This window comes from Pogona vitticeps, chromosome 2 (genome assembly GCF_051106095.1).
Source record: "Pogona vitticeps strain Pit_001003342236 chromosome 2, PviZW2.1, whole genome shotgun sequence".
Taxonomy (NCBI): domain Eukaryota; kingdom Metazoa; phylum Chordata; class Lepidosauria; order Squamata; family Agamidae; genus Pogona; species Pogona vitticeps.
This window is the reverse complement of record NC_135784.1, coordinates 245,593,756-245,607,695: the sequence shown is the minus strand read 5'-3', so window position 1 is coordinate 245,607,695 and position 13,940 is coordinate 245,593,756. Positions and strand designations below refer to the sequence as shown.

Here is a 13,940-nt window from a genome sequence, read left to right as displayed (position 1 = left end):
TTTGTCATGAGGAAGTCATTGGGGACTGAGGGATAGGAGGAGTCATTCATTTCTGAAAATTGGGACTTTTGTGGCTGATTGCATTATCAATCTTACATGGTGTAGTACCATAAACAGAACTTCAGCCACAGATTAAAGCCCCTTCATATTGTTACAGCTATAGGCTGACCATTTCTTTATTGGGCATAGACAGATTGGGCCACCATTCTTTTGCAGCATAGTTGACTGATACGAGCTCTGAAAACTACAAATAGCCTTCTCTCATTTCTTCTCCAGTACAAATTTAAAATATAAACATTTTTCATGAGTCTTTTGCAAAATAGAGTTTGTGCTTCAAAATGAGTGGCTCTTTTGGGAAATGTTGAAGGCTGCGGGAAAAGAGGAAGACCAAGTATGAGATGGACTTCCTTCCTAAAGGAAGCCACATGCTTGAGTCTACAAGAGCTGAGATGGGCTGTTGAGGACAGGACATTTTGTGTGTGTGTGTTTTTTTTTAATTTATTAACGAACATAAACATAAACTACACAAATGAAAATACAATTTAACTGTGTTCCCCACCACCGTAGACAGGACCTCTTGCAATGATCCTCTTCCTCCATCTATATTCTTCCTCTGCTTTTATTGTTTTCTTCTCCAGAACTGCATTGATTCTTGATTTGGAGCTTTCCCCTTTCGTCTTGTTAATACATATTCCAAGAATCTGCCCCATATTTCATAAAACAGGACATTTTGGAAACCGCTCGTTTATAGGGCTGTCATAAGTCAGAGGTGACTTGACTGCACATAACAATTACACCAGTCATGGCAGCCGAACACTAGAAGGTTGTAAGCTAAGATGTGATGTAAGTAGCACAGCTTTTTGACAAAGGTTTGACAACACTATGTGTTTTGTTTATTAATTGTGATCCAACATATGCTTGAGCATTCACTTTTCTGTGATGACATGGAAACCGGGCTTTATGAACCTCAAGCAGCATTTAATTTATACATATATTTAGCATACATTTGAAGTAGATATGAGATGGGGTGATTAATAGATACCTCATCAGGTGTTTGCTGAAGTCCAAACTCCATAAAATCTGTCAGTTTTAGTTTGATTTTATATTTTAATTCTTCATTTGTTTTATGGGGAAGAATCCTGCTGCACGTTAATCCTTGCACAAGGGAAATTGCACAGGCTTTGGTAGCAAATTTGTTGTGTTTTTGAGTATCTTCCCAGGAATGCAGCCAGCATGAGCAGAAATTTGCTACCAAGATTTGCACAGGTTAGTTTATGCAAATGTCAGATCAACAGTAGGATTCTTTTATTCCTGTAATTTGAAGTGTTTTATATTTGTAACAAATTGTACAACACATAGAGAACTTGGTTTAGAGGATGGTTTAAAGGTATATTAAATTTTATCAGTCTCAAAACCATTTTAAGTTTTTGTTTTAAGTGTTTGTTGCATATCACATACTTCATTTTAAAGAAGATACTCCAGACCATCTCTGTTCCGACTTTTGCTTCATGTTCATGTTCATGATCTCACTTTTCACTGAGCTAGATTCCAAGGTACTTGTATCTGTCAAAACAATCCATGTTTTATTTTGGTTCTTTAAGAGACATTATTGGGCTACTTGGCTTTTAGTGATTACCATGAACATGTTTTTCTTAACATCTAGTTTTAGACCATATTCATTGCGTTCTTTGCTGACTTTATCAAATAATTTTTGCAGACCATCTGAGTTGTCAGCTGATAAAACAATATCATCTCCCTATTGTATGTTGTTGATAACTTCTCTCTTTATAATAAGAAGCAGGTACACTTCTCTCAATAAATAAATTAATTAATATTTCAGTAAATAATAAATAAATATTCAATAAATATTGTGACCGTGGCCACCCAAAACCAGGACCATGATTTCAACACCAAAGGCACTGAAATTGTCTACTTTTCCCCAAATACAACATATCTTGTTCAGCCTCTAGATCAGGCAGGCATAAGGGCCTTTAACACATGGTACTATACAAAAAGTCTTGTCAATGCTGTGGAAGAGAAATCCAATAGAGAGAACTGTTCTCTTTTTCTGTATGTGGGTGTGCTAAATTGTTTATGCTTTGTAGTTTTGTTTTGGAGGGCATAAATGTTTGTTGCATCCACCCAAAGTCCTTTGTTTATTTTCACTAAACACAAGTCCACCCTCTGGATGTGTTTCCTCACCTCATGCTGCCACCAGGTATTATTCCCTCAATACCACATAGATAGATCTTAGACATGTGCTCCCAATACAACAGATGTATTGATCATATAGATGTTATGCAAACCACAGGAGAATATCACAGATGTTTAGGATTATTCATTAAATATCATTTGATTTCACTTTGGTTTGTGTGTGTTCTTATTCACTTTTACAATATTCTTTGAGTATCCATTTATTCTCTATAATTTTATTTATTTATTTATTTGTTTGTTTGTTTGTTTGTTTGTTTTATATGCCGCCCACACTACCCAAAGGTCTCTGGGCAGCTTACAGCATTTAAAATACAATAAAGATATGTAATAATTAAAATACAATTAAAATATATATAAAATTGCCATCGGACCCGCAGCTAATATTATTTCAGTTAAAAGCCTTCTGGAACAGGAAGGGTTTGACCTGGCGCCGAAATGTCATCAGTGTTGGCGCCAGACGAATCTCAGTCGGGAGGGCATTCCATAGTCTGGGGGCAGCTGCCGAAAAGGCCCTTTGTCTGCAAGCCATCCCTCTTACCTCCTTGAGGGACGGCTCTTTCAAAAGGGCCCCCTGGCTAGATCTTAACTGCCGGGTAGGCTCATATGGAAGGAGGCTCTTTCCTATTCTCTCTAGCATTCCACTTTCCAATCTCTGTTTTAACTTTCTCAATTCAATCTCCTAACTCTCTCCCTTCAATTCCCTATCTTCAAACTCTTTTCTCCAACTCTCCCCTCTGTCTAACTAACTGTCTAACTGTTCTTCTGGTTCCGCCCCTCCTGTCCTCTCATAGGCTCCTGCCTTTGAGCTCACCATGATGGACAGGAGTGATGTGGGGGTTCCACCACAATGTTATAAATGGATTTTGAACTACACGGCCCAGCACTCCTAACCTCAGTGTTGTGTAAAGGAGAACTGCACTTATACAAATTGAAGAGCAGTGACCAGAGTATACATCCTTGTTAAATTTCTCTGTTACATTCATCATGTGATATTAAGCTTTTACTTCTTTTTGTTTGCCCTTTTGCCAAAAGGAACAAACATTTCTCAAAGTGGGAGTGTGACTAATGACGAGTTATTAAGTCAACCCCCTTCATGTATTACTGTCTTGTCATGGCAAAGGGGCTTGAGTAATTCAGAGAAGCTATGAGCTATGCCGTGCAGGGACACCCAAGACGGACAGGTCATAGTGGACTAAACGTGATCCACTTGGAGCAGGAACTGGCAAGCCACTCCAGTATCTTTGCCAAGAAAACACCATGAACAGAAACAAAAGGCTAAAAGATATTACACTGGAAGATGAGCCCCTCAGGTCGGAAGGCATCCAACATGCTACCGAGGAATTGCGGAGGACAAGTACAAGTAGCTCCAGCGCTAATGAAGTGGTTGGGCCAAAGCCGAAAGGACACTCAGCCATGGACCTGCCTGGAAGTGAAAGGAAAGTTGGATGCTGCAAAGGAAAATACTGTATAGGAACCTGGAATGTAAGAGCTATGAACCTTGGTAAGCTGGATGTAGTCAAACAGGAGATGGCAAGAATAAACATTGACATCCTGGGCGTCAGTGAACTAAAATGGATGGGAATGGGCGGATTCAATTCAGACGGTTATCATATCTACTATGGTGGGAAAGAATCCTGTAGAAGAAATGGAGAAGCCCTCATAGTCAACAAAAAAGTGGGAAAAGCTGTAATGGGATATAATCTCAAAAATGATAGAATTATTTCAATTTGAATCCAAGGCAGATCTTTCAATATCACAGTAATCCAAGATGATGCACCAACCACCGATGCTGAAGAGGCTGGAACTGACCAATTCTATGAAGATTTACAACACCTTCTAGAATTGACACCAAAGAAAGATGTTCTTGTCATTGTAGGGGATTGGAATGCTAAAGTAGGGAGTCAAGAGATAAAAGGAACAACAGGTAAGTTTAGCCTTGGAGTTCAAAACGAAGCAAGGCAAAGGCTAATAGAGTTTTGTCAGGAGAACAAGCTGGTCATCGCAAACACTCTTTTCCAACAACACACGAGGCGACTCTATACATGGACATCACCAGATGGGCAATACTGAAATCAGATTGATTATGTTCTCTGCAGCCAAAGATGGAGAAGCTCTATACAGTCAGCAAAAACAAGACCTGGAGCCGATTGTGGCTCTGATCATCAGGTTCTTATTGCAAAACTCAAGCTTAAACTGAACAAAGGAGGAAAAACCACTAGGTAGTCAGGTATAAGCTAAACCAAATCCCTTATGAATACACAGAAAAGAGAAAAACAGAGATCTGTTCCAGAAAATTGGAGATATTAAAGGAACATTTTGTGCAAAGATGGACATGATAAAGGACAAAAATGGTAGGGACCTAACAAAAGCAGAAGACATCAAGAAGAGGTGGCAAGAATACACAAGAGGAATTATAGCAGAAAGATCTGGATGTCCTGGACAACCCAGATACTGGGTTGCTGACCTTGAGCCAGACATTCTGGTGAGTGAAGTCAAGTGGGCCTTAGAAAGCCTGGCTAACAACAAGGCCAGTGGAGGTGACGGCATTCCAGTCAAACTATTTAAAATCTTAAAAGAAGACACTGTTAAGGTGCTACACTCCATATGCCAGCAAGTTTGGAAAACTCAGCAGTGGCCAGAGGATTGGAAAAGATCAGTCTACATCCCAATCCCAAAGAAGGGCAGTGCCAAAGAATGCTCCAACTACCGTACAAATGCACTCATTTCACACTCTAGCAAGGTTATGCTCAAAATCCTACAAGGTAGGCTTCAGCAGTATGTGAACCGAGAATTCCCAGAAGTACAAGCTGGGTTTCGAAGGGGCAGAGGAACTAGAGACCAAATTGCTAACATGCGCTGGTTTATGGAGAAAGGCAGAGTGTTCCAGAAAAAGATCTACTTCTGCTTCATTGACTACACAAAAGCTTTTGACTGTGTGGACCACAGCAAACTATGGCAAATGCTTAAAGAAATGGGAGTGCCTGACCACCTTATCTATCTCCTGAGAAATCTATATGTGGGACAAGAAGCAAAAGTCAGAACTGGATATGGAGCAAATGATTGGTTCAAAATTGGGAGAGGAGTATAGCAAGGATGTATATTGTCCCCTGGCTTATTTAACTTATATGCAGAATACGTGATGCAAAAGGCTGGACTGGAGGAATCCCAAGGCGGAATTAAGATTGCCAGAAGAAATATCAACAACCTCAGATATACAGATGATACCACTCTGATGGCAGAAAGTGAGGAGGAATGAAAGAACCTCATAATGAAGGTGAAAGAGGAGAGCACAAAAAATGGTCTGAAGGTCAACATAAAAACCCCCTAAGATCATGGCCCCTGGTCCCATCACCTCCTGGCAAATAGAAGGGAAGATATGGAGGCAGTGACAAATTTTACTTTTTGAGCTCCATGATCACTGCAGATGGTGACAGCAGCCGCGAAATTAAAAGACGCCTGCTCCTTGGGAGGAAAGCTATGACAAACCAAGACGGCATCTTAAGAAGCAGAGACATCACCTTGCTGACAAAGGTCTGCATAGTCAAAGCTATGGTTTTTCCAGTAGCGATGAATGGAAGTGAGAGCTGGACCATAAAGAAGGCTTACCACCGAAGAATTGATGCTTTTGTATTGTGGTGCTGGAGGAGACTCTTGAGAGTCCCCTGGACTGCAAAGAGAACAAATCCATCCATTTTGATGGACATCAAGCCTGAGTGCTGACTGGAAGGACAGATCCTGAAGCTGAGGCTCCAATATTTTGGCCATTTCATGAGAAGACTCCCTGGAAAATATCCTGTTGGGAAAGAGTGAAGGCAAGAGGAGAAGGGGACGACAGAGAACGAGATGGTTGGACAGTATCATCAAAGCTACCAACATGAATTTGGCTCAACTCCGGGAGGCAGTGGAAGACAGGAGGGCCTGGCATGCTCTGGTCCATGGGGTCATGAAGAGTCGGACATGACTTAATGACTAAACAACAACAACAATGATTAAGTCAAAGGAAGAAAAACCAAGAAAATATTAAATGTATAAAATTGTGAATGCTTAGAATATTTTGCTCTTCTCTATTAGAAGAAGTGCAATAAGAACTCCATGGTTCTAAAAGGCAATTGAAGCCTTAGAATTATATTTATAAGAGTAGCAAAATGTCATAAACATGGTGAGCTCACCAGAAATAGTTTTAATTGTGGAAATCTTGTAATGAACAGGTGTACTAGAGAAAATCTGTAACATAGCTATATAGTCTTCCCCAGCTATGTAGAAATGGTTGCTGAAGGAAAGTAATTACCTTCTTAGCCTATACAGAAGTTGTCAACTTATTTCTGTATTCATCCTTTTCCAGAATGGCTCACTATAAAAAACTAGCATCTGTATTTCATTCAAACAATAAGAATACTCCTGCATCACATACTTCCCCAATTCAAAGCCAACTTTAAAGGCCATTACTTTAAATTAAATAATTAATCATTTTTATGCATTGGATCTCCTTGCTTGTTCTACCTTTCTTAAACAATGACTAAGTGGTCTGCTTATTAAACAATCCTTTTTTCTGTGGTCATTTCCTTTTCTCTCTGCATATGAACAAAACAATCAAACAAATAATAACCTGAGAGCATCAAATAGGGTATCTTGCACTATTAGAACAGAAATCTAGAGCTATAGAGGAAAATAATATACCTTTTTACTATGTGTTCCATGCTTAATATACCTTTTTTCCATGTGTTCCATGCTGTTATTATGGTTCAGGCTCAACGCTAGCAATTGTTGATTTCTTATTAAAATTATCTTCCGGTTCTCTTTCCAAACAAGCAGTTTTAGCCCCCCAAAAATCCTGTGAGGTTGGTCAGACTGATACCTGTGAAAAAGTCACCTACTAACCTTCATAGTAAAGCAGGGATTAACCTGGGTTACTTATGCATTGCATTCAGACTTGCTGACGCAGGTATGGATGTGCACAGAAACACAAACACACAGTACGTAGATTAATCTTGAGTTCATGGAAATTTAGAAATGTGTTTCTATGAGTTTGGTGGAGATACTGCACCTGTCAGAAGTCCAGCTAGTTACCTTTTTATTTTCCTTTGGGCATAAAAACATAGCTATACACACTGTGAGAAACAAAACATAACAGAAGGCCTATTCAGGTGTCCAAAGATTTTTTTAAAAAAAGACCTGATTGCAGTCTTCCCTTCGTCACCTGCTTTCCCAACCAAAGAGGGAGATAAGTGAGTTACCACTTCTAGAAATCTCCAGGAATGGTCATTCATCTTTTAAACAGGTCATCGTGCACCTTTTATAACTCCAGGATAGTTAATTTTCCCAATCTGCAAATGGACTTCTATTTCATTTTTTAAAGAATTGTTGTAGCCTGTGCAGGCTGGATAAATCTTGTGGACAGAAAAGTATTCCCTGAACCTCCAAGATACCATCATCTCTATGCCAGATCTAGCGCCATTGCTTAGTTTCAGACGACTGGATGACTTCTGGCATTATGGTGTCACATGTGAAAAGAAAGATTGCTGTTTAGAAGGTTTTTTGTTTCCATTTGAGGTTCACTTTCCTGTTCTTCAAGTGTCATCTTCTCCTTCCTTTTACCGACCCTTAAGCAGTTTGTAGATTTTATGGTGGCTTTTTCTGTGACGATAGAATTTTGTATCTCCCAAAAGTAATTTAAAAGATTTGACATTGGAGGGTGCTGGCTTCTACGATTTCTTGGAAACTCTCCAGATGTGTCCAAGTGTTTGTTGACTTCAGTGGTGTTACATTACGAGATTGAGCTTGGTACAAATGTTATAGATTTTCAAAACTCTTACAGCTGCGATAACAGTATTGTTTTGCTTTGTACAAGGAGAAATGAACTTACTTGGAGTTTTTGGGTAGCAAATGTTTATTCGCGATGGCCATAAAGTCTCAGCTGTTCTTCATCAGACACAATTTCCTTCATGCTTCAGTGTTATTTCTTCATTCCAATTTTCCCAAACCTAAGAAGGGAAAAAAAGCTCTAGTATTTTCATGTGGTAATACAAGTTGCAAACATCTGAGGTGTTGACTTTAAAATGATTTAGAACAAAATGCCAGTATCATGAATCATGGAAGAATGTTTCACTCTTTCAACAAGAAAATGTTTTTATGGGAGGAAGATGTCTATGGCTACATAAATCCCCCCCACACGCACCAAGCGCAGATTAATTCAACCAAGTGAGTTTTAGAGGTGTAATATGAGATCCCAGAATTACAGATGCTGCTTTTGCATTTTGTGGGAAAGGGAGGGGGCCTTCAAAATTGGAACCAGGTTTTTATTAAGCAGGTAACATAAATTGTTACATGTAGCTCCAGAGATGCGTAAGCAGGAAGGCAGAATGCAATGGTGCAATAGTAAATTTAGAAATGCATGTGCTCTTCATGACAGCCCTCCTAGACATCCCTCTAAATAAGCTTGTGTAACAAAACAAAAACCCACACACTTTACCTTAAACTCACAGATCTGGTGGTCCCAGAATCAGGACTAGCAATACCATCAGCAAGAGTGAGGCAATTCACTGCCTCAGGCAACAGATGCTGGGGATCTGTAGTAGCAACCTCCTGGTTTTGAGTGACTCCCGAATTCTCCAGTTGTTGGTTGTTCTGGGTTTTTCGGGCTCCTTGGCCTTCGCGAATATATTCTCCAGTTGTTCTTTGCTGTGGGAGGGCAGAACTCTGTCTGCCAGCTAACCTTTGCCAAGTCCCACTAAAGATGGCTTCTGGCTGCCTCTGGTGTGACAGAGGACATTACTCCACTAGCAGTGTGCAAGGTTGAATCAACTGTTGGTTGTGCCAGTTTTTATATATATACTGGAAAGTGAGCACCGTCTTAATTTTTTTTTCTTAGCAGCAAATTATCTTGGACCCAGCCCTTTTGAAGGAAAGGTGGCTGTTACTTTTAGTGACCAAATAGCTATGCTTCACACCTAGAGAGGAGAGGAACTGAGCAAACAGAGGCAGCTGCTCTATTGCTCTCTTCCCTTTCAACAGGTCTCCAGTGTTACAATACCCAGAGAGAATTAACATGAGAGAAGAGGAGGCAAGAATAGCTGTTACTTTCTAATGCTTACACGCTATCCGCATGCCTTTCCCCATCCCTTCCACAAAACGGACAGATCTTGCAGCAAGATGTGCTATTGTTATGCATGGGCTTTCGGGGGCTGCCTGGCTAAAGGCTTCCGGTGCCACACACACACCTTTTACCAGCTTTGCTACAACATCGGAGAAGAGAGGTGAGATCGTTGTTTACTGTCTGATTGCCTTCCTCACCATTAGCAACAGCTGTCGATTGGCTCCTTTTCCTCCCAAATAAAAGTGCCAGTTTGACTACCAGCAGTGCTTGCTAGGAATGCTGTGTATGGCTTGCTAAGCTGGGAATGAAGATACTGTGAAGGCTATTTTCAATCACTTTGGGGATTAATGAAGAGCAACCAGATTAGAGGTGGGTCACTGGGGTGGAGAGAGCAGAGCTTGGACATGGCTGGCGTGAGGATTCTGGGAACTGTAATCTAAAAAAGCAATTTTTCCACCAGCTTTTCATTCTCGGGGAATATTTACACACAAGATACCTCCTACAATGAGTCTTTTAAAAAAGAGAATTGCCTGTGGACAATCCGATGAAGGCTTCTCTACCGTTGTCTTCTCCCAGTCCCCACTATTATCCTTGTACCAGACATAAATAAGACTGTAAGAACTAACCTGCTTCTGATGATTTATTCAAATGGCAGTACTCAGGACCTCCCCTCAGCATGAAGGGTTGGGAGAAATAATATGATGAGTTTCCTACCAGCTTTCTGGGAGTAGTGGAGCTATCAGTGGGCTGCCCTGGAGGCAATGCCGTACTTGGCTGAGCACTGCGTTGACAAAAGGCAGGAGTGATGCACATAGCCCTGTCATGTGTTTCCATGACAACTAATTTACACCATTTCCCCTAAGTATCTTCCTATGAGATGAGGAACTTGTTTATTTGGCATGCCGAAAGTCCAGCAAATAATGTTCCAAGAGATGACATCATCCTCCCTGCTGTTAAAAAAGGGAAGGTGCTCCATTAGTTCACTACCTTGTCCTTGCTTCATTACACCAGTAGTGGAAGATGTATAAATCATGGGCCAGCAAGTCGCATTTGACTTGCCATGAACCTAATAAGGTTTTTGATGTATTTGAGAAATGTACGGAATGATTTTCCCAGTGCCACCCTCTAGTGAGTTTCCATGGCTGAGCAGGGATTTGAACCTCCACCTCCTGAGTCCTGGGGTCACTTGTGAAAGATATAATTCCTGTGTTTCCCCCACCCCCCACCTTCCATGGTAGTCCCTGGAAAACCTCTTTCAGGGGTCTGGAGACGTCTGTATAAATTGTATGATATTTTAAGAGGAAAAGGGATTTTATCAAACAGAGGTGCTTTCCATGATTCCACCCTTCCGTTTCATTTGCTCTGAGATACATCTGAAATTCTATTTGCAACAACAAGCCTAGAAGTGCTCTAGATGAACTGTAGTTATGTTAGGTTCACAATTACAAATTTGTGCAAGTCCCTGTGGAATCTTTACTACGCTGCACTGCAGGCAGAACTTGGCTTTGGAACTATTGCAGCGGTAATCAGTCAGGATTGAAGTCAAAATGAGGTCATCCCATTTAACTCCATTTCTTTTTAAAAGTGACCACACACTTCACCCACAGTAGAAGTGCAGATGCTGTTTTGAACTCTGCGAAATTCTCACAAACCATCTGTAATTCTTAGGAAATGGGATTATATTTTCCAGTGTAGCATACTGTTTTACTTGCTAGCCAATCATTCCTTTACTAGGAATGGTTGGCTAGCAAGGCCATTAAAGCCACCTTAATGAGTAGGGTGGATCTTTGAGTTCTATAATGAGGAACTGGGTGGCACTTTTCAAGCTGAAATTATTCAAATAGACTTTCCCCCATGTGATCAATCGTTTCTTTCTGCAAAAGGATCAAGGGCATATTTATGGGGTTACACAGGCAATTGGGGCATGATGTTTAGGGACCACAGTAACACCTTCCTGTGCAATCAGTCCCCCAAGTGTTCCCATTTAAAAAAATTGAATAAATGAGTCTAGCACTGAATCAATGCATTGATACCTTATACTAGAGATGGGGGTATTAGTACACAAATATCCCCGCATGGCTGTAGTTAATTTTTGCAGACTGTATTTTTCAGTGCTGGGAGCCAACTTCCTAATGTTTCGCCAGTCTCTCTGGCTGGCATCTTCAGCGGACAGGAGTAGCACTCTGTGCTCTGGTGCAGTTTATTTGTAAAAGGTCAACAAACTCTACCCAGTCACAAGGACCGGTGATCACTACACTCAAAAGACCAGCTAACGACACCCATCAATCACAGTGACAGCTAATCTCTCCTCCTTATAACAACAATACACCCACAACAAAAACACACTGATCACCATAATCACCCATCTCCTGAAAAGGACAAAGCTGATCCCACAGCTATAAATACTCAACTCCCAAACAAACTGCACCAGAGCACAGAGTGCTACTCCTGTCCTCTGAAGATGCTGGCCACAGAGACTGGCGAAACATTAGGAAGAATAACCTTCAGAACATGGCCAAAGAGCCCGAAAAACCCACAACAACCATTAAACCGCAGCCGTGAAAGCCTTCATGAATACGAAGAGAGGGGCCTTTGTCAGGGGCTTCTACTTTTTTGGTATGAGTTGGTGTATTCTGGTTTAGTCTGTTCCCAGTGCATGCGGTTGCTGGGAATGGACTAAAATCGAACCTTGCAGCTGTTAAAGCTGCCAAGGTGCCTTCTGGTTTGAATTTCCAATATTATGAAATGGCTTAATAAAGGAGCTGCTTCAGGATATCGGCAAATTGAACATTTAAGAAAGCAAGAAAGACACATTTGTTTTCCCCCTTTATTTCTCCTCCATTTTTCATGTGAGAGAGTTGTCTGTTGCATGCAAAAAGGAGGTGGAAAAGACAAGTTTAGCTGTAAAGCAAAGTGCAAAATGGAGACGGTGTGCATGGATCCACAGCAGAGTGTTGAGAGTCTCATTTATTTTAACATGGGCACAGAGATGCTGTTCGGAAGTTCTCCTGTTTGGATGCACATACATCCTTTCCTTTTTAATCTGCTTTGCACCCTCCAAGCAATTCCTTTCCCTCCCTCTGGATAATACAAAGTGCAAAGTAGGGGAAGGGCCCGTTCTTTTGTCTTCATTGACAAGATCAGGTATGGTGGTGGGAGATTGCACACACATCCTTCTCTGTGTGTTCCACTCCTTCCTATCTGCCTCCTCCCCCCCTCCAAACTCCTTGTAGCCGAACAGAAGTGCAAATGACGGACAAATGTCTGTCTGTTTTTTCCCCTTCCACCACCGTGGGTAGCTTGCTTCTCTCTCTTTAAGCCATTAGTTCAACAGAATCGCACTAAATGACATATTACTCTCCCCCCTTCCCCAACTGACCTTATTTAGATCACATCAGCCCATACCAAAATTTATTTATTTATTTATTTATTTATTGTATTTATACCCCGCCTATCTAGTCATTTCGACCACTCTAGGCGGCTTAGAAAGGGCTGGTCTGGACATGCCCTCAGTTTTCACACCTCTAAGAAACTTTTTTCTTAACATGAGTATCTCTACCACAATTACCACTCTCCATTCCTACATATAAGTAACAAAGAAAAGGAATAAGAATGGGTAGCAAATTCTGGATATGTACAAGAAACTTTGTATGTGGGCATTCTGACCACAAATATTACTCTCAGTTCCTTTTCAGAAGTAAGGGTGATAAGCAGCATGGTGTTGAAACCCAGACTGCGTATGTCTGTATTATTCAGAGCTAAACATAGGCAGAAAGTTCTGCATACCTGAACACTTATTCCTTTCCAAAGGATGATGGTGGGGCTTGTGGTGGCAGCGGCGGGGATTATGATGATAATGCACAGCTGATGGAAGGAAGCTAAATCAAAGTCACTGCAAGATTTTGAGTGCAAAACTATGGTGGTGATTCGCATGCTATATAAAAATATTTATTTCCAGCCACCTGACACTGTTCTAAATGTAATGCATGCGGAGAGGGAAACCAGGGAGAGAGTCCTGAAAAATAAGGAGAAATAATTTGGTTTCAAACAATTAAAAAAAAGGGGGGGGGGGAACTGACCACTGCTATGCTATCTCACAGCCCGTGTTTGCTCTGTGTTGCTTCAACAAGTGTGTTTTTTAAAAGCAAGCAAACAAACAAGTAACAAAAAAGTTCTGTTGGCTGTGGCTGCTTACCTGAATGCTCATTTTCCAAAATGACAGTTCCTGCACAGGAGGAAAGAGATGGAGAATTCCTCCCTGATGTTCCACCTGACTTCTCTGGAGAGTTCAGCATCTGGATGAGAATACTGAACACATATATCCCATGTACAGTACGTCCTCAGTGGCTGTCCTAGAAGCTTCCAGAATTTGATCAGGCCGAAGTGCAGGTGTGCACAATGGCAAATGGAGAAACAGGGGACAGTGCGGCATTGAATGTGCCACATTTCCTTGAAAAAGGCCCGCTTTACCTCTTTCCCCTTATTTTGGGCTCCCTTGGCTGGTTCTGCCTGTTACTGTACTTGCCTTTTGGTTTAGGCTGTACAGTGGTGCCTCGACTTATGGACATCCCTACTTACGACTGTAGCGAAACCCTCACGTCGTGCCTGTCCATCATTGGAAGCTCAAGGGGAA

General features: G+C 41.1%; 1 long non-coding RNA gene across 1 annotated transcript; it reads right to left on the bottom strand.

The window, feature by feature from the left end:
• Positions 1-3,789: 3,789 nt before the first annotated feature.
• On the bottom strand, positions 3,790-13,632 carry LOC144586980 (uncharacterized). Its single transcript, XR_013542095.1, has 2 exons — positions 8,684-13,632; positions 3,790-8,195 (listed from the first exon to the last, which is right to left on the bottom strand). It is a non-coding gene; the product is annotated as an uncharacterized LOC144586980 (long non-coding RNA).
• Between the last annotated feature and the right edge of the window lie 308 nt (positions 13,633-13,940).